The sequence below is a fragment of the Triturus cristatus genome, chromosome 4_2, assembly GCF_964204655.1.
Source record: "Triturus cristatus chromosome 4_2, aTriCri1.1, whole genome shotgun sequence".
NCBI lineage: Eukaryota > Metazoa > Chordata > Amphibia > Caudata > Salamandridae > Triturus > Triturus cristatus.
In genome coordinates, this window is record NC_140586.1 from 114,886,372 (window position 1) to 114,907,619 (window position 21,248).

Here is a 21,248-nt window from a genome sequence, read left to right on the forward strand (position 1 = left end):
CTGTGTACCCTTTGGTTAGCGCAAAGATATCAGCATCCTCTGTCATATAATCAAATGCAGGTACCAATGTAAAAACCTTGACAAGATATGAACATGAACCCCAAACCCCAAAAAAAACACCCTGCTGCCCTGCACTCTGGGCATGGAACTGCCCATGTAAAACTCTGCAGAGTGCCTGTCGCCCTGTATTTGAACTAAAAGTAGAAAGTGTAGGGACGTGACGTGCTGCCTCCCTGTCCCCCCCCGCATAATAACTATAAAGTTCCCCAAAAGAGTCTTGCAACCCAGTTCTGGGTGACGGCTAGTGGAAGGGGATAACCCATTAGAGGATAAGCCACCACACTCCCCGTTACCTGTCCTGGTCTACCACAGGATTGTGTCCTCTCAGTAGAGCCACTCTGTGTACCCAAGTCTCATCAGCCATGGGGCTGGGAGGCAGTGTCTTCTGCAGCAGAATGATCATGCATGGTACGGTCAGTGAGGAGTTCAAGCCAGTCCGCTGCTTCCTCCGGGTGTTTGAAGAACCAGGTTCTTCCCTCCGCTTCCACACAAAGGTGTGCTGGGAATAACATGGAGTATTTGAGCCCCTTGTCTCTGAGCTTCTGTTTCACAGCATTTCGTATTTTCGTAGTGGAGGGCGGCCCGTCCTCGCATTTTGGAGAATTACATCCCTATCCCTGCGGTTTAGCACTCTCGCCAGTATCGGGCGCCGGGTACCCTGTGCGTCCTCTCGATAATGAAGAATTTGCTGAGGCCCTTGGGCCGTAGGTGTTGCAGAATGAGGTCTTCCACAAAGAGGTCGGGAGACTGCCCTTCAGCCTTTTCCGGTACCCCTAATATGCGTAGGTTATTACGACATGGACGTCCTTCATAATCATCCAGTTTGAGTTCAGTAAATTTACCAAAAGAGCGTATGTCCTGAATTTCCCCTTGGAGCTGGGCAATATCTCCGACCAGGCTAGTGGTAATAATTTCAACCTGTTTGACTTTTTCTTTAAGTGTGGTGAGGTCAGCTCGGATTAGGTTGATGTCAATAGCAATGGTGTCTATTTTATGTTCCAGGGAAGTCTTAACGCTGGAGATTATATCCATAACATCTTTAAATGACAGCTCTTGATCTTCTCCTCCTGGATCACTAGTAGAGCTACCCCTTGATTGACGGCAATGGAACATGTCTTTAGGGAGGTTATAACGGTCAAGTTTATTCAATTGCACCGTCTTGGTCCCTTTCGCACCCGCTGGTCTGCCCCTCTCCATTGCTGCCTCAAGTGGACTTCGGGCCGCTTAGTACTTTTGTCCCAGACTCAAGCCCCAGTCACAATTCACTCCAGGGCAATGTCAACCCCAGTCCCCGGCTCTCAGACACCAGAAGAACCAATGCAGGGAAACGAGGAGGGGCGGCACCACCACAGTGCGGGCATCCAGCGTCAAATCTGTTCCGAAGTAGCAATTCAGGCAATAGGACCCGGCCAAATACAATCCAGCAGAACCCGGCTCACTACCCTCCAGGGTGAGATTAGTATTGAGGATATACAAGCCGTTATTCAGCTACCCACGGAGTCCCAGGCTGCACAGGAGCAGTCCACAAAAGTTGTGCACTGCGTGCACATGTCACGTCTGTGTCCTTGGGAGAAATGGGGGAGGGGCGGGCCCCACGCCCCAAACCGGTCACCGCAAGGCGTGCAAGCCAGCCTGAGTGTGATGGACACTGGGGGGTGAAGGGCTCGCAACTCCACTCTCTGCCCAAGGGACCCCCCACCGCCTCACGTCGCTCCCGGTGCTCTGTACTGATCCAAGAGAGGCTGTGGCCGATCGCGCCACCCCGCCAGGCCCCCGACCCGAATGTTGCACACGGGTTGTGCCAGGCCTCCAGCGTCATCCCCGGCGAGACGCCGGGTGCCGCTAATCTTCAGGAGCTCTTCCGTGGGTCTGGTCTGTGACCTAGACGGTCCCGGCAGGTGCTCAGCTCCCAATGCGCATGTGTGGCCAAGGCCAGCTCCGCAGGGCTCCACAGCGGCCGGATGTATAAATAGGGTCCCTGGCTTCGCCTTCTCAGTAGGCCGTCACTTTGAGTGACTCGCGATTGCTCGTGCAGGCAGGTTGCAGCGGCGGTAGGCAGCGCAAGTCGTCCCACTTGCTTTCCTACAGGTTTTTCAACCTCAGTGACCCAGATACATGTGGCCGATCAATGTGGTGAGGACAGATACTACAGAGCTAGAGGTTTAGGCAGCCATCTCACTCCGGGTCTTGGCCACGCCCCTGCAATGTACAATGTTGCTATGTAGCATGCCCACGGAGTACGGCCTCAGCCGAGGGGTACATGGGGGTGCGCAAGCCCGCCCGGGGTCCAGGATCATACATGCCAACTGTTGTGTGTGTCGCAATTTCCACAGCATGAGCCAAAGGTCTACCATCAGCGGCATGGCGAGTTCAGCCAGGCATGAACTCTACATCTGTGTCCGCCCTGCCATTGCCATAGTCCTGCACACACGTGGCCGCCCACCTTCAGTGCACAACTTCATTGTGTTGTCGTCAGGCATGTGGAGATGTGCAGACAGGCATGGCAATGGAGTGCCGTAGGGATGCAAGTGATGCAACTGCGCTAAGCTCCAAGTGAATAGGCTCGGGGGAGGGAGGAGCAGCAGTGAGGCTACGTAATACAGATTGATGCCGCTTATTTGCAACAAGCAGTACATGTCATACAGGAATCACAAAGTCACACAGATCACACACCAATAAACCAGTGAGCCTGCCAACACATCATGCAGGACCAACTATTGACTCATGTCTCTCTGCACTGTCACAGGTGACCAAGGATATGCACTCTGCACTTGGAAGATGACACCCCTCCGAGCCCCCGAACACACAAACCCAGAGGCAGTACAATGCGGCCCACAAACACACCAGGGGCATCGTGGAACGCACATTTGGTGTGTTGAAGTCATGCTTCAGGTGCCAGGACATCACAGATGGAAGGCTCCTGTACAGCCCAGACATCGTGTGCAAGATGATCGTTGCATGTTGTGTGTTGCACAACATATGTGTACTCAGCAAGGCACCATGGATACCAGTACCAGAAGCACCGGACGATGATGATGAAGATGAGGCAGGTGGACCCGGTGTGCTGCCGCAGCAGGAATAGCCATCATTGCAAATTTCTTCTGATGAGCACGTCACATTGTGACAGTCCTTGGCAATCATGGTCCAGTACAAAATGACCACAGGCACAGTATGTGCAAATAAATGCATTCAAAAATAACATTCCCTAAGTGCATGTCACTCATCTGTACAGGCACATCACTCAGACAGGTGTGGGTGTGACATGCATTGCTAATGATTTTGTGATTTTTTCATGGATGGTGGGTGTTTCACCTCCGTGCAGAGAGGCTGTTTGTGGTGTTACGTATTCGAACTGCCAGTTCTGTGTGTCACAGTTAGTGGGATATCCCACTCTTCGGCGTTTCACATGTGTCCGAGTTCATTACATATTGGCTGCCATTTGTGACCTACAGGTGACAACAGGTCTCCTTTTGGGGTCAGCTATGTACCACCATGATGCAGGGATGTCTGACAACATGGGCAACATGTACGTAAGCGGGAGTCACTGCCCCTACATTCGTCCACGCTGTCATAATTGATTGATCATGGTCATGACACGTCTCTGTGCAGGAGGGGTTGCTTGTCCCTCTGCAATGTGATGGGGGTATGCGGTTTCACAGTGTGTTCCATGCATGTGTCAGCATTGGTGCAGTTCACATGCAGACTGCATGTCAATGTACATTGTGACTGTGAGGAGATGCCTAAATGATGCGTGACAATGGTCATTTGTTCTACGTCACGGATGTGGGGTTGTTCTCGTACATTGTCATCTCACCGTTTTTGTACTCTGCTTTTATGGTGCATTCTTCCGCATGACGCGTGGGAATTGCAGGCCTATTGCTGGTTATCGCTCATTTTTTTTTAATTGCGATTGGCCTCATCGCTACTATTTTCGTGTTTCACGTTTTTGCAGCGTTGCATTGCTTTTAACGCGGTCATTTGATGCGTTGTCGTGTGACTATCGCATGGCACCACCGTGTTGAGAATGCCACGTTAACACAGCGTTATTTTCCCGCGATAGACTGCGATGTGAAGAGTCGCGTTAAGCTACTTTTGCTGTAGTTATCATACGTTCTTGAGAATATCCCCCTTAGGACATTGTGACAGTGTTGCAGAGGAACTGAGACAGCTCCCCTACCAAAGCCTGCTCCTCCAGACGGGAATGGCATATATTACAAGAACCCACAGTTGGTTGGGAAAAGTCAATAGAATGCCTAAAATGGAGTGAGTATGGGAATCCGCGATCATCATTTTACAATTAAGACTAACTCTAATAAAGGTCGCAAGCCCTCCTTTGGCTTTATCATGTTACGAGGACAGGGCAGGTGACACGAGGGAGGCAAAGCCTTCTAAGACAGGGACGCCCTCTGTAAACCACATATCTTGTAGACATATAATGTCTTTCAGGCGTAAAAAATCTGTACACTCCTTGTCTCCTAACTTCCCTCTAGTTATATCCCAACTCAAGACCTTGAGTGTGTTTGGCTCAGTGATGGGAGTTTTAGGCAAAGCAGGGTGGGTAGGGGGTAAAGGGACAGGTTCTGCAATGCTAATTCAGTCCTGGGTGTCTAGGTCAGCCAGAGGCTCAAAGCGGTTACTTTAAACAAGATTGTGGCCTGTGGGAGGCACAGCGAAGGAGGCGCAAAGAGGCAAAGCAGAGCCCGTGACCCAAGATCCCTTCAATGCTGGCCTAGTCAACCCTGTCCTTTTGTGCTGTTATTCCTGTGTCAGATGCAAAGGTTTGTAGAAATAACCCAGAGGTAACTGAAGAATTGTCCAATCTTGCCTTGTGTCATCCCGAAAATAATCTAGGAAAACGCCTGTCTGCAGGTTATTTGAGAAATTAATAATCATTCAATCCCCAGCGAAAGACTTAGAAGAGTGGCCCAGCCAACCCACCACCTTGATATCTCTTGCGTAATGATGATTAATCTTGAACCTCTTGGAGAGCACATGCAGAACTTTGATTTTCATTTGCCGGTAGCTCTCTGTGATATAATTTTTTAGAGTAGGAACATTGACCATAACCACTACATAAGAAGCTGCCGCAGGTGGGAGATGTATAGTCAACTTACTGGAATTAACACCCCTATGAGGGGTGAGGGGATTCAGCTTGGCCTTCCCCAGTCTAGAAGCAGTGGGCCTGTTATGAGGGGAGGGAAATGGATGGGGGTGGGGAGGGAGTGGAGCCAGAAGAGGGGGGTGTTGGGAGTCAAAATTCGGGCCTGACCCCAACTGACCAGACAAGGAGGGTCCAGTTTAGCTGGGTCTGTGCTAAATGAAAGTCTGGTCATACCCATTAAGCCCATTATGCCCATACCTTCCTACAAACGACAGCCCCTTGGCAGCCACTTTTCATAATTCGACCGTAAGCTCAGCTATAGACTTTACATTTGCATCTCTACAATTTTTCGGCAATGTGTTGGATTTTCGAATAGGAACAGTGTCAGCCAGTGACCACCTACCGCAAGAGATCACCCTCAACATCTATGGGGTAGCGGTAACCATGCCAGCAGTAAACGTGAGATCCTCACTTTTGATCACACAAAAAAGAATAAAATGTAACACACATAACTGGGAAGGCTTCGAGAAGGAAGCGAAAAAAACTGTGGGAAAAAAGCACCGCGACTCAGATAGACAACTTAAGTCGATGGGAGCTATTCACCAGCAGCCTTGGGACTGCACAAACAAGGAAAAAAAAAAAAAGCCCACACAACAATGGATGACCAAAACCAAAAAAGCCCCATAAAGTGTCCTCACACCACGGAAGGCCATGACAAGCTAATAAAACAAAATATTTACTTAAAGTACCTTAAGAGAAATATTAACAAATTACTGCGGCAACTACACCGAGATGGTCCGGACAATGCCGTGCAAATGGAACTGCAAAAACTAAAAACCATCAATAAGGAACTAATTTGGCACTTAAAAAGGGAAGCAGAGGAAGAGCTATGGGCTAAGTTGCTCCACGACGCAACAGGAAATAACACCAGAGGAAGATTCTGGAAAATGGTGAACAACCTCCAGAACCCAACAAGGCCCAGCATTAATTCTCACCTTACTGAAGAAGCTTGGGCCGATTACCTTTTGCTTCACTTTAATACAGCACCAAAGAACACCATAACAAGACCATCAGATCCCGACAGTAAAATTCTAGATTGTGCACTACTAACAGAGACAACCACATTGGCTTTCACAGAAAAACAAATCATAATTAGGATAGTGAAAGGAAAGACAGAGGGGGCGCCTGGCCCCAACGGTATCCCCCCCATTTTGTACAAACGAAACCCGGAATACTGGGCTGCGGCGTTTTCACCATTGTATAAACAAATTTCTGAAACTGAAATAATCCCTGACTCATGGAAAGGCTCAATAATAGTTCCAATCCACAAGAAAGGCAACATAAACGATCCAAAAAACTACAGACTTGCAGCCTTAATCGACAAGGAGGCCAAATATTACGCTGGCTTCTTACTAGAGGTGCTTACGGAATGGGCAAATGAAAATGCAGTGATTCCCATCACCCAGACAGGCTTCCAGAAAAAATTGGGAACAACGACAAATATCCTGGCTTTAACACTCCTAATAGATGCTGTCAAACTCGCCAACCTGCCTCTTTATGTATGTGTCATCGATTTCACTTCAGCGTTCGATAACATCAACAGAAATCTATTATGGGAGAAGCTGGCCAACAGAAAAATACCATTACCTACTATCACAATTGATGTTACTACATACAGACACGTGGGTACAAATTAAGTTGGGATCAGGCGACTGCCTGTCAAGGAAAATACAGACGACCAAGGGTCTCAAACAAGGGTGCGTGCTAGCTCCGACCCTTTTCAACATCTTTATGTCGGATCTCTCATTGAAGCTAGACGAAAGTAACCCTCATGCCCCAAACCTAAGAGGTCTAAATCTTTCGAACTTGATGTATGCAGATGATATTGTGCTTATTAGCCGCACGCCGATTGGGTTTCAACACCTAATTGACACAAATATAATTATTCGGCAACGAACGGCCTCAGCATAAACCTCTCAAAAACAAAAGCCATGAGAATAAACGCGAAGACGTCTACACCCAAGTTTTGCTGGCAAATGGGAGGACTAACATTGGAACCTGTGGATTAATACAAATATCTGGGTGTAATTGTTGATAGAAAAGGGACATTTCAACCACAGAAAGAAGCAATAACAAGGAGAGGAATCACAATATCGGCCGCACTGAGGAATCTTAAAAAGAAAGCAGCTGGCCGTAGCTTTACCCCACTATTACAAGTGATCCAAGCAAAACTAATACCGGCCATCACCTACGGAAGCGAATGCCTCCGAGGAAGGGGATGCACAGATATTGGATAACACAACAGCCAGGGCAATGCAAATTATATTTAACGTGCCTAAGTATACCTCGCAGGCACAAATAAGGCTTGAATTTGGCCTGAGGAATCAAAGAATAGAAAGAATGGGTGCCTATGCCAAAAGTTGGCATAAAATACAGGGAGCTGAAGTCTCAAGCTTGGATCACAATCTCTGGAAGGAGTTAGAAAGGAAAAATAAGAGTGCAGCTGCAAACTATTTAAAGCACTTAATAGACTCCTTGGAACTACAAGATGCCTGGAAGAGCATTGGATCTCATAACACGTTTAAACAACCAGTAAATAAATCTGTAAGGATTATTTCGCTAGTAGAGGACAAAGCAACACTAGCTAACAGGGCTCATGGCTGGATCGTCATTCAAAACTATACCAGCAGCTCCTGTCAAAGCTACCTAGGAGTTGCTTAAACACGAACCACAAAGGAGAAGTTTATACGATTACGGCTGGGTATTCTTCCATCACAATACCATCTCCCCCGTGGAAAAGGCCCCAAACGATAACAAATTGCCGTTTATGTGGGGACCCAAAAGAGGATATCCTTCACCTAATATGCATTTGCAAAGGTCTGGAAAAGGAGCGCAGATATCATTTAAAACCAACCCTAAAGAAACTGGGAATAAGAACATGCCATGCCGGCAGGCGGTTAAAGCATGCTTTGATGGCAAAAACACCCAATTAGCAAGCCATCTTGTCAAATTTCTTGAAAAAGCGGAAAAAAAGCAGAACGCCAAAAAGGAGAGATTGGACGAAACAAATTCATACGGCATTTAAGTCCAACTGCCCCACTCAGCAACGACAAGGAATAATCACTTCAACGTTAAAACCTTGCACATGCAAAAGACTTCGGACTCTTCTAACTTTTACCCTGGCATGAAGGGGGCTTAAGAAAACGGCATTCGTCATTAAATTATATAAGCTGCGTGCCTAGACTGTCTGGCTGCGCCTATCTGAATCACAAAATATCAAACGCCTCCTTCTTTTAAACAAGCATATACAGTTCCGTCACTAAGGATCGGTCACAACGACACAAAACCGCAGAAGCTGTTTGCAACCAACGGTCTACCTTTTGACTGTCACGTCCACCAAACGGTGCTGTTTAAAATTTCTCCAAGAACCTACAGTCTTATGGATTTGAATACTGACACTTTGGGCCACACAACGATTCATTTGTATCTTAGTTTATGGAAAGTGCTAATGATGCCTAATTTTTAGAATGCACATTATAGCCTTATGAAACGCTTTTAATGTTTTAAAGCAATTTTAACCAAATTCATTTATAAAAAGGGTTGTACTAGATAAAATTGTATCTTAAGTTTGCTTATATGCATAAGCTCATGTAGCCAATTGCAATGGTTTTAATTGACTGAGCAATAAAGAATAACTTACTTACATACCCTCCCTACCAGGCTCACCTACCCCATTAGTGACAATCGAAGATGAGTGAAGTGCAGACATGGAGTCCCCCAACTGGCTGGTGGAATTCTCCACCATTCCTACACAAGTCAACAAGCTGTCCAGAGCTCTAGAAATGAATCCTTTCAACTGGTCAATCTGCTCGTGGAGGGGGCCTAAATCACAAGGAGGCGGGAGGCTGGGAAAATTAGCATGTACTCTCATACTTGCTATAGAGGTTTTTTTTGTCAACTCCCATTTTCTTCTTATGCTTATTCCTTAGGCTGACCATCGGGTAAGACTGAGAAACATCCCTCTCAGGGCATGTGGCCAGAACAGCCCCCCACCACAAAGAGAAATCAGTGGGGGAGGAAACAACCTGTACACTCCCCTGCTCACACTCTAGCTGTGAAATGTTGGATCCTCTGGGGATGAAAGGACCCAGTAGGGTGCTGGAGGAAACTAATGGGGGAGGGACAGGGCTGTCCCTAGATAAAAGGGACAGGGCTGTCCCTAGATAAAGACAGCCTTCTCTCAACCAACTCTATTTTTTTGGACACCCCACTAACTGCACGAGTCAGTAACCCCTCCATGGCTGCTCTGCAGGGAGTTTCCTGGGGGGGTCATTGGAGTAGGCTTAATAGTCTTCTTTTTCCCCATGTCAGAAAAATGGTTAGATTCAAAAGGGCTATTTTCAAGCTGCAGCCAAAAATGTTTATCCCCTTACAGACATGACAGATCAAATACAACAACAAAACAATGGAGTAAAAGGAGAGTAACTATAAGCACACACCTCTTAAGTCCAAAGATCTGTGTGGGCAGCTAAAAGTGAATGGTGGGGGAACAGCCAACCTAGCGCACATCAGCCCACCAAAAAGTAACAAAGCAAGCAGAGCTGACTAACTAAATGAGACAAAGTCACAGGTTCACTGAAGTCCCCAGAATGGCTGCAGTAAGACGGCAACCCTTGATCAGGCTCACAGCAAAGGGGAACATCATGGGAACTCCTTGAGGAATCTGAGAAAAGATCACGCCTCCAAAAACAAAAGCGTTGAGCCACCAAAGCAGAAGAGGATGAGCAGTCAAACAACAACAGGGCCAAGGGGGTTGACCCTGCCCTGCCTCTTTCTGCTCTGATGGGCTCGGGCCTGGCCCGCTGCTAGAAATGGGGGTTCTGGTTGGCTAGGGTATGCACCTAAGCCAGGCAGAACCCACCACTCTAGTCAGGGCAAGGGAGTTACACACCTTAGATAACCCCTGCTCACCCCCTTGGTAGCTTGGCAGAGCAGTCAGGCTTATCCCAGAGTCAATGTGTAAAGCGTTTGTGCAGCACACTCACACACCAGCGACACTCTAGACACACAACAAAAAGAGACTCTACACAAGGGTATATAAAATATCCTTTGTATTGTTCATAAAACACATTAGACCACAATCAGATAAATCAGTGTGCCACTAGGCACTTGTGATGACGTCACATAGATTACACAATCACTTTGTCAATTGGGGAATTGTCCTAACAACACCAGAAGTGCACTACAGTAAATACTTGTAGAGTGCACACATCATGAATCCACCATCACTGCACATATTGGCAACTTCCTGAAATAATTATCAGTACACCGATACTGTAAAGCAAAACAACATGTATTATAATATCAGGGCCTGAGGTGCAACAGAATGTACCGTAAATCACACAAGGACCATAAATGCGGTGCCCACATATGCATATCACCATATATTATATAATCAACACATAGTAGGGATGTCCGGTGTCTCTGTAACCTCCATTTAGGTTCCTGGGCCACCTGCCGACCTACAGCAGGGAAAACCCTAACTTTGCCTGGTGCTGAAACAGCACCCACCAGATGCAAAGTTTCACTATTGGCCCCTCTGGACCGGGACGTAGAGAAAAGTGTGTGGCCACTCGGCACCCCCTGGTAGGTACCAACAAGGGGGGGGCAATGCCTATCTCTGCGGGGCAACCTCACTGGGTCCCCATTTGTGTACAAATCACAAAGCAGCTTCCCGCAGTGCTCTGCTATTACCAAGGCAGTACCTTTACCGGCCGAGCTGGGCCTCCGTTGAGGATTCCTCCCCACTCGGCTGACAGGCCGTAGAGTGACAAGGGCTCATGTCAGCCTGGTAACCAAGCAGCAGGCCTCTCCCTCACTTTCTCCTCTGCCCCTGCGGGACCCACAGCACAACCGAGCCTGCAAGGCTCCATCCAGCAATGGGCGGGGCTGAGGGCTAAACCCGGGTGGTGCTACGTTTGGGTTAGCAGACTCGCGACCAGGGCCCACAGTGTCCCCTCCTCATGGCCTGCACCAGAATCCAGGAGGGCGGGCCGGATGGTCGCGTCCCAAGTATCTAGCTGCTTGGATTTGCCAGGCAACCCTTCTGACTAAGGCCATGCTGCGAAGTGCCCTCAGCGAGTCCGGGCCCCTCTAAGGGGGTACTCGCAAGGCGGTGGCAATGAGGACACAGCCACAACACGGCACGCTTCCTAGCGCGTTCAGCGTCTCACGTTCTGGAATCGCCGGAAAAGGCATATCGGAGTGGAACGCTCAATCTGGCCAGCTGCAGTGACGATTTCAGTAGGGCCACAGAACTCTCCTCATGCTACGGCCAATTACAGGTAGAGAGCAGCCCTCCATGCACTTCCCTGCCAGAGAGCAGGTCACAGCGCTCACCACGCGCTTCCTGGCACTGGTAGAATGGTAGGGAGGTAGAGCGCTCACCATGCGCTTGAGTTCACTAGGAGGGTATAACAGCACTCCTTGGAGAGCACTGGGGGCACAACAGCAGAGTGCAGGCAGGCAGGCCTGCACAAGGGTTTTTAGGACAGAATGGCAGTCATTGTTTCAGCCCAACAGGCAGCAGGTCAGCCCCCCAGAGGAATCAAGTCCCAAGGCAGTTCCTCCTGGCAGTCCAGTAGTCCTCTGGTTGCATGGAAAGCCAGCAGCATCTGGTTGCAAGTCCACACAGTGTCTCTTCATGAAGTCATAGCTCCTGTACTTATAGTCCCAAAGTCTTTGTTGGGGGGGCATTTCAAACACTGTTTAGAAGTGCACAACACCCCATTCACATCTCAGGCCCTGGCCCAATACACACTGCCGGGGGCGGAGACAGCATTGTAGAAGGAAGGCACAGCCCCATTCAGGTGCAAGTGCAACTCCTCCCACCATTCTAAATGCAGGCCAGGCCTATTCATGTGCAAGGAAACTCCCTCAGCTACCCTAAATGCAGACAAGGTCTGTTCATTCACCCAGGAAAGGTAGGACACACCTAAACACCCCTTGTGACTGTCTAGAGTGAATGCACAACCCCTCTCTCCTGCTAGTCAAAACCAGACGGTATATACACATCCAGGCAAGGCACAAATATATATAAGCACAGAGAAATGCCCACTTCTAAAAGTGGCATTTCTAAAATGGTAATGAAAAATCCACTTTTACCAATAAGCAGGCTTTATCACTACTATTCCAAACATACCAAACATGGTCACACTACCCCTCTCATGTAACAAATTACCACTAAAGCACATATCAGGGAATCCCAAATGCAAACCTATGAGAGGGTAGCCTCACTGCAGTGAGAAACCAAATAGGCTGTTTGTCACTACCAGGACATGCCACACAGTTTAGGCACATGTCCAACCTTTTACCTACACAGTACACTGCCCACAGGGATAGCTAGGGCCTAACTTGGGGGTGACTTATATGTAGTAAAAGGGGTGTTTCAGACATGGCAACTGCTTCACATGCCACGTCAATGCGGCAGTAAACTGTGCACGCAGGCCCTGCAGCGGCTGAGGCCTGAGACAGGTTCGAAAGGCTACTCCAGTGGGTAGCGCAAGCAGCCCTGCAAGCCCACTTGTAGCATTTAATTTACAGGTCCTGTGTACATGGGATACCATTGTACAAGGGACTTACAGTTACAATAAAATATGCCAAACAGCTGTTGACCAATCTTACCATGTTTGAGAGAGCACATGCACTTTAGCACTGAACATCAGTTGTAAAGTGCCCAGAGTCATAAAACCAACAAAAACGGTTCCGAAAAAATACAGGAGGAAGACAAAAAGTTCCGGGATGAGCCTGCAAAAAGGACCACGTCCAACACCCGCCCTTGGTCCGGCCTTTGGGCTGCAGGGCGCCTTTAATACCGGGCTTATGAGGCACAGCTCAGAAGTCGGCGAGGACTGTGGGATTTGCAGTCCCCAGCGGTGATGACCGCTGCAGCTCTCCTCCCTTCATGCAAGTGAGCCCAGGGGCAGCAGGCAACTGGAAACACACTGATGCAGTCTGGATTTCAGAACTCCTAATCAGGCAATCCACGTGGTATCTGCCCTAAGATCCAAACCACGCTGGATAAATAAAAGAAATCACCCCTTGAATAACTGTTGGAGCATCTTGAGCCACGAGCGGAATTCCAAGATGGCCGCTGACTCAGACGATGATGTTGCGGTCTAGTTGTTCTGTCCCCCACAGGTGTCGGAGTCCAGATGAGGCGCGCGGTGAACGACTAATGCGCACTTCACTAGAGTAGTTAATCTAGTCAGACCCTTGCCCTAGTGCTCCGTGGCAAACAGTATTTGCCCTCTTTATTTCTAGCGTCGGGTTTCCTTGTTCCCGCGTATCGGAGACAACGTTGGTTCTTAGCCTACCTGTTTAGAAGCGCCTCGTGTATCCTGTCAGAAGTGAGTGTCTGGAGGCGTTTCCTTGCGTATCCACCCCTTATCTCATGAACACTCCTCCAAACGTCGAGCAGTCAGCAAAGGTCACCGCTGGCAGCTGAAATACCTGAAAGGAAGAAAGAAGAAGAGAGAGATAAGTGAATTCATGTAATGAATCTCATTAAATGGCAATGTTAAAAAAAAAAAAAATGAACTGAGACTTGATAAAAGAATAAGCAAGAAAGGATTAAAAGAAAAGATACTTACCAGAGACTATAATCTTCACAATACATTCTGTAAAAAGGAAATAAGAAATAGAGAAATAAATTCGAGTATAATTAAAGTAGGTTATGCTTAGGGAGTAATAGAATAGTTTAGTTAGGTCATACATTCAAGAAGAAAATTGGAAGAGTAAAAGCCAACTAAGAAAACAGAGATGGTAAGAGACTAACTGTGTATAAAAATATCAAGGATAGATAACTAGATAAAATAAATAATCACATTCTTCTTTAACAGACAATATCTCCACAACAAAATAAAAGACAAGAGAACATAGCTAAAGAAAGAAGAAGAAGCAATTTATCTGGAACAATAGGTATGAACTAGATTAGAATAAGAGTTAGATTATTAGAGTAGAATAGGAAGTTAATTAATTTCTCTCTTTAATATAACTTAGGATTTCTCCGAAGTTTAAGTCTGCGGGACGGACTTAGCAAGAGAAGCTGAAAGAACAGTTCCAGAGCAGTCTCTTCTGTTGTTTATTATTTTATCCACTCCCCCTTCCCCCTAGAAGGTTCTTGAGAGTCAAGTTATATAACGGGCTCTGGAGTATCTTTTGGAGGGAGTCGGGAAATTAGCAACTTCTGTTCCTGTGCACGTTTGGTGGTAAGAGTTTACTTCAGGCCTCTGACACTGGATGGTCCTGGACCAAGAACACGGTGTCCTCAGTGAAGAAGCGCAGCCCCCTCTCCCAAGACCAAGAAGTCATTAGCAGAGAAACTCCGACAGAAGATGAATGTACCTTGATGGCATCTGATCAGCACTTACACAGCACTCTTAGTTGTATGCATTTTATAAACCACTTAAGGTGAAAGGAGGCACTGCCCTGGGTGACTTGAACTTGTACACCGCTCTGAAGATAGAGCTTTTACCCATCAAGGTAGCACACAAGGCTCATTTCTATCTGAATTGTTTGCGTACCACTTGTGCAGTGCCTGTCCTCTGAGGCTGGGTATGGAGTTCTAAGGCTGTCCTCACCTGACCTGTCCTGGGTTGTGATTAGGGAGGCCAACTTTTCAGGAAAAAGAGATGTGCGACCATCATTCAGCAAGAGATTCTTCTTTAATTCTGGTTCAAAGCGCTCTCAATTTTGGAAGAGAAGCAAACAAACCAAGGTACTGTGGGAAAACATGATTTACTCAGTCACACAATTCATTCAAGCAGGAAACTGAGTCCTGACACCAGGCTTCTCTATCTTTATACTTTGTAATGAGTGGAGTCTGATGTCCTGTCATTAACTCCCCATTCTAGACTGCTGTTTCCTGCATTTTTCTGGCTTACGGTTGGAGACCCGACGCAGGGGTGGGAAGGAAAGGAGGTAGTGTTCCCCTTGGAAATTCAATAAGGCCCTCATTAGGTAGGGGCTGCTGATTACTTCCTCTTCCTGATCATTGCTGGTTTTGCAAAGGGGAAGTATGAAGAGTGGGTCTAAAATTTCTACTGCTCAGGTGAGGAAGTTTTTAGGCTAGCTGCCATGGGGATTCAGGACACAGCTCAAGCTTGGTTCAGCTTCTTCTTAAATGATCGCTTGTTCCAAGTGTTCTATATGTCTCATGCATCTGAGGTTTTACAATTACCATGTGCGGTACCGTAGAGCTCTCCCTGTGCCCTACTATGTTCAATATTTATGTTCGGACCCTGACCGATATCATGAAATCACAAATTTCTTGTATGCGGATGACATATACATCATAGTGTCTCTACATGACACCGATGGGTCAAGGCAACCCAATCTTAGCCTTTGCCTTCAGGAGGTAGCTAGATGGATAAACAACAACTTTCTTAAACTGAACACAAATAAAACAGAGGATCTGCTGGTGGAAAATCAACCTCAACTATGGGGTCCAACATGGTGGCCTGCAGATCTAGGGCCTCTGCCCATTCCGAATCTTAAGACAGCGGCAAACTGTTTTGGTCTTCTCAAATGAAAAAGGTAAATTCTCTGGCTTCTTCCTGTTTCTACACAGCTTACTATCATGCACACCTTGATCATCTCAAGACTGCACTGTAGTAATGTCCTTTACCTTAGGGCCAAACAAAAATCACTGAACAGGTTTCAGACTGTGCAGAACATGGCCACTCGTCTAATCTACCATGTCCTGAAATCAACCTCAGTCTCTGGTAATTGAAGTGCCCTTCATTATACCAAGCACATTCATTTTAAAGCGCTTTGCTTCATGCACAAGGCCTGGCAGGGGCGTGGCCCCAGACACTTGAGCTCTCTGGTGCATCCTAATGCCATGTTTTAATCAATCTAGGCAAGGTGTCAGGTGTTTTCTCTGCTTGGTTCCATGTTATGGAACACTCTGCCTTTGAAACTGTGATTTAGGCAGGGCTTTTCCCTTGTGTTTCTGATTACTGCTACAGGAAGGCTGAATGACAGCCAGATTCAGGATTCCACACTTCATTGTGCCTATGTTGTGGGTCCTGCAGATTGGAGATAGCCCTGTACTTCCTGCCCTGAGAAGCATCCACTAAAATAGACTCTGCTCTCAGTCATTCCACCCTGGTCATCCAATGGAAAGGGGAGGCACATCTATATCACTAACATTTAACGTACAACATTCCAATTTTGTGTTATGATTCCATCGGAATTTATGTGAAAATTAAATCATATTTATTTTAGTACTACATAATCATGAATGATGGTGGTGTATGTACGCAGGGGTTTTCTCATTGCCCACAATGATATTGAAACACATGCAAATAACGTCATTTCTTTCTATAGGTTTGCATACATCCTCAAAAGCCTCCACATTATCCCTAAAATCCCGCATGAAAACTGATTTTGACTTAAAACTTCCAACTCAATTCTCCTTTTTCTTCCAAATGACTCTCTCCTTCCTTTGCATTCTCTGCATGCCTCCGCTCTCTTAGTAAAGCCTACTCTAAGGTCCTTATTATGAGCATGGTGGGTCCCGTGGACTGCCGTAACAGCGGAGGTGGTCCGAGCATGGAGAGCTCGGTGGCCGAGAGCGTGAAAAGCTTGGCGGCATGACCGCCATATTACGAGTTGGACGGACTGCCTTTGCAAAGACCGTGGCTGGACCACTGAGATTGCTGACCACCAGATTTGCGGTCAGGGAAAGGCAACCACCATAGGGTGGCGCAGGGGAGTTGACCATACTTTATCTCTCACACCACAAAGGAATGTTTTCTTGCTTGAATGCTAACCCAGACAAAAGTGAAGCAAACAGCCATTTCCCCATTTCTTAAGAGCGATTTTAGAATGCCGTGCTCCATAGCATTTTTACAGAGACTGCTGTGTGAAGGAGAGTCCAGTGCATGTCATTTCCAGATCTTTAGTAATGCCAGAGAGAAAGATCAATGGACGCCTATACGTCTTGAACACTCAATTACTTGTCTATAATTTCAACAAGGAAGAATAAAAAAATGTGATGCAAATTATGGTGTAATATTGGATGCTATCCGTGTGTACTGGAAAATTGAACTCCTAATTAGCAACGCCAGTTCACAAACTAAGCTTGAAAATTCTTTTTTCCTCATCCGCTATTAAAAATGTATAAACAAGGACCAGTCGTTCATAAAGCATGCACTTTCAAAACTGCTATGATGTAGTTGTGTTCATCTTCCCTTCCATGGAGGGGCAAGCTGGTCATAATTCTATCCCAGGAGAATGAGAGCACATATCAGAGGCTTGAAATATCCCTGAATTCCTGGTCTATGAATCTGTGCTTGTTACATTGTGGAGTGTGAAACATTTCATGAACCAAACCAGAAGTCACTAGTTTACATACCAAAATCTGAGCTTGTTGGCCTATTATACATGATCTGTAGAACCCAGTCAAGTCAATTAATCTTTCTTGGGATAAAAATAATAAAAGATACATTGTTAAATGCATCAAATCATAAAAAATATAATTTCATCAAGAATTTGATTGAAAGCTAAAGTTCTATTCCGAATTTAAAAGCCAATCACTGTCCATGATTACAATTAGTGAAAATTTTTAAAAAATGCATTAATTGAACAGACAACACATACAAAAGAAACCTCCAAAGTAATAATCATCACAAATATGCAATGCTTAGACTAAGGTTTCCAGCAGGCTAAACAAAGTCACATAAAACATATAATTAAACTAAGGAGAGTGTACGCTACAGCAACAGAGTATTAATTATTTTAATGGCAGTCTGAAAAAAATGAATCATATCTACCTATATATAGTCGATGACAACAATTGTAAATAAAAGAGGCTGGTCTCCATTGTCTAAAATGTAAAGCTCTTAGCAAAGGGATCAGGCAATGCTTCTTGGCCTATTTATACACTTTACAGAATAATATAAAATGCAAAAGGACTGAACAGACCGCTGGTCACAAGGGCAGAGTGGAAGCTCGCCAGTCCAGTACTCAGCTTTCTGAAATCAGACTAAAAAATGAACATTACCTAGTCTGAAACACGTCAAGAAGAATCTATGTTACGTGCTATATACAAATTAAAGATACAACTCCTTAGCCTCTGTTGTAGATAATGTGGAGTGTGCTCTAACTATAGACCTGATACACCTGGTACTATCCCTAGCATCACTAACAAGCTTGTAAAAAACCGACTTGACTGTATCTTTGGTAGAATCCGCAATCTCTCGAGATAAGAAAACTGCTCTGATTAACTTAGGTCAGTGCATAATAGAGTGATGTAACTTAACCATGATGTCTTGAGAGCATTATCTAATCACAGATAATCAGAAATTATAAAGTGATTGAATCTGTTTCGGGCTTTTCCCAGATAGACAACCTTAACATAAGAGGGCGAAGTTTAATATTCTCCATGCGCTGGGTCAGGCGAGACCTAAAAAAGGCACTTACCTGCTGTGGCTGCCTCCTCCTTGGCATGGCCTTTCTCCTGTCTCCTTCCCGCCGCCCTTCTTCACTGAATAACCCCTACGTTGTACGTCTTGCGAATGCGCATGCTCACGCGCAAGACGTACAACATAGGGGTTATCAGTGAAGAAGGACGGCGAAGAGGAGGAAGGAGAGCGGCCATGGCGAGGAAAAGGCAGCCACAGCAGGTAAGTGCATTCTAATTAAAATGTTGGTCATGCACTTTGAAGGGTGATATGTCCTAGTAGTGAAAAACTCCCAAATTTGTTTTCAACTACTGCGAGGCATACATCTCTCATAGGATAACATTGGGTTACTTTATTACATTTAAGAAGAGCTAACGTTTGATTGGGAGCAGGTAGGAAAGTCAAGATTAGTGTCTGAGAATTTGTAATTTAAAATCTATTTTAATGGTAAAATCATGCTTTTTTTAAAGCGTGTTAAAACAGAAGGCATCAAAGCACTGAACTGAATAAAAACATCAGGTGGGGCAGGCCTAAACAGAGTAAGGCAAGAAAAAACAATTAACTCTCAAGGAAATCTAATGGGAAAATAACCAAGTTTTCACCTGCCTATGGAAAATCAAGTACGAGTTTAAGCTCCTGGGGCTTGACTGCGCTGGCGCTAGTTGTCGATGTGCACCAGAGCATGTTTGTGTTTATGTGCATTTGTGTCTGTGCGCTAATACAATATGCACATAGACGCAAATGCCCATAAACACAGAGCTCAAAGTCTGCGCCAACATCACGGTACATTACAAACCGATCCCCTGTAATGCGATCGGGTGTGCATACTCTGGCGTACATCGACAACTAGCACTGGTGCAGTCATATTATGGTCCTAGGACCTTAGTGCCAACATGTTTCAGTCCGCTTGAGCCCCTAAAGGGTGCTGGACTTTCTTCAGGGCGATGACGCAGTACCCCCTGAAATCAACAATAGTGAGGGAATTTCCCTATACTATTTATAATAAGGGCAGATAGCAGCTCCTTTTTCTATCAGCAGAGACATTTAATCACTCCATCCCATTGTGGGAGAGGTTGTGGTCCACGTGGAACCTCACATTTTGATAGGGGTAGCCCTGTAGTCACACTGTCTCCAAGGGTCCTGCCCCGTAGTGAATCCTATTAGGTGTGGGTCCCGACTAAGAGCCGTTGGGACCCACACCTAATAGGATTCACTGTGGGGCTATCTGCCCTATGGGGCTTAAGCGGACTGAAACATGTTGGCACTAGGGTCCTAGGACCATAATGTCCCAAACGACCCTATCTTTCTCTATTTTAATATCCCTGGCAGATCCAAGAATAAAGGGAAACTGGGATCTGTCTATGAATTTTTAATCTTTACTCCCCCTGGCCAAATACTTCTCTAAGAGCTCCCTGAAATATGGTTGAGCCCACCCTGACTTCTAGGCGCCAGGGTGACCAGATGATAAAGCATGACACTACTAGGGTGTGTGAGGGTATATAAAACAAAATGACTTGTCTCCTTTCCCACTTACTAGTGGCATACTTTTCGTAGCTTCACATAGGGATTTCCCATCACTATTTGATCAGGATCCATCTAGAGCAATAGTCGTAGAAAACGATTGAGGTATCAGGGGAGTACTTGGTGTGATTAAGTGTTGCTGGGAATGCCCACAGCAACACCCATTGAACACCCCTTACACATAGTTTTCTGTATGAAAGGGGCACATATTTATAAGGCCATGAAAAGCCATGTAAGGTGGCTTTATGTGGCCTTATAAATATGCCAGTGGCACATTGCGCTATTGGAACGTAAAAAATGTGGCATTACGGCGGCACAAAAGTGCAGGTATAGCCTCATAAATGAGGACCTACATTTTTTAATGAAGAGAACCCAATCAGGATTGTTCAATTTGGTGCTTAAACCAGCCACATTTCATGAGGCAAAATTAACTGAATCTTTAATGGGAGTGGATGCAATATCGACCATGGAGTCAGTTATATAATTAGCTTTTGAAGTGAATTCATGATAAGATGAACACAACGTGACAGAAGATGATGCTGTGTCATAGTTACACAAAGGTTTATAATCATCAGGTGCTCTCTCATTAAGTCAATCAGTCTGTTCCAGTGATGCTAGAGGAGTATATTTATTGGAAGTAAGGATGTTATAAGAGTGTAGGGCAACATTTGAATAGCCATAGCCTGTGGAGAAACAATGTTTATAGAAATAACCCAGTGCAAGTGCCCGGAACAATTCAGCCTCTATAATGAATTCCCTCCCATCAAAGCTTCTCTGACATTGATCACAATGTTGTCACGCGTGCCTTGCATATGTCCATTTCCAACCCAAGGAACCCTTCCAACCATGTTTTTTCATGAAGATCGGAAAAGTCGCCCAGATGGTTTGTAAGCCAGTGAGTGACCTTGTTCTTAAATTGATAAAATTCCTCATTTATCCAGGACTACATCTTTGAAAATAATGACAAAAGGGGTGGCTGCTGGTGGGAGTTGTATGGTACCTGGCAGGTGTATTTTTATTGTGTATTTATTGCACAGGCGGGGACAGCTTTAGAATCTTGTTTAGCTTATGATGCAGGGATAGAATACACAGGGCCT

The 21,248-nt window shown here is 45.9% G+C and overlaps 2 protein-coding genes across 16 annotated transcripts in view; one reads left to right on the plus strand and one right to left on the minus strand.

Moving 5' to 3' along the window:
- Positions 1 to 21,248, plus strand: part of LOC146833112 (complement C3-like) — a 1,368,049-nt gene that overhangs the window by 1,135,656 nt on the left and 211,145 nt on the right. The gene's annotated exons all lie outside the window — the stretch shown is intronic.
- LOC146833113 (uncharacterized) overlaps positions 1 to 21,248 on the minus strand; it is a 787,180-nt gene that overhangs the window by 436,084 nt on the left and 329,848 nt on the right. For 13 of the 15 annotated variants that reach the window (XR_014960513.1, XR_014960509.1, XR_014960518.1 and 10 more), the window contains 2 exons: positions 13,813 to 13,839; positions 13,537 to 13,672 (listed from right to left, as the gene is read on the minus strand). The gene's annotated coding sequence lies outside the window, so the exon portion shown is untranslated. The remainder of the gene's footprint in view (positions 1 to 13,536; positions 13,673 to 13,812; positions 13,840 to 21,248) is intronic. The other 2 variants (XR_014960516.1, XR_014960511.1) reach the window with 1 other exon arrangement.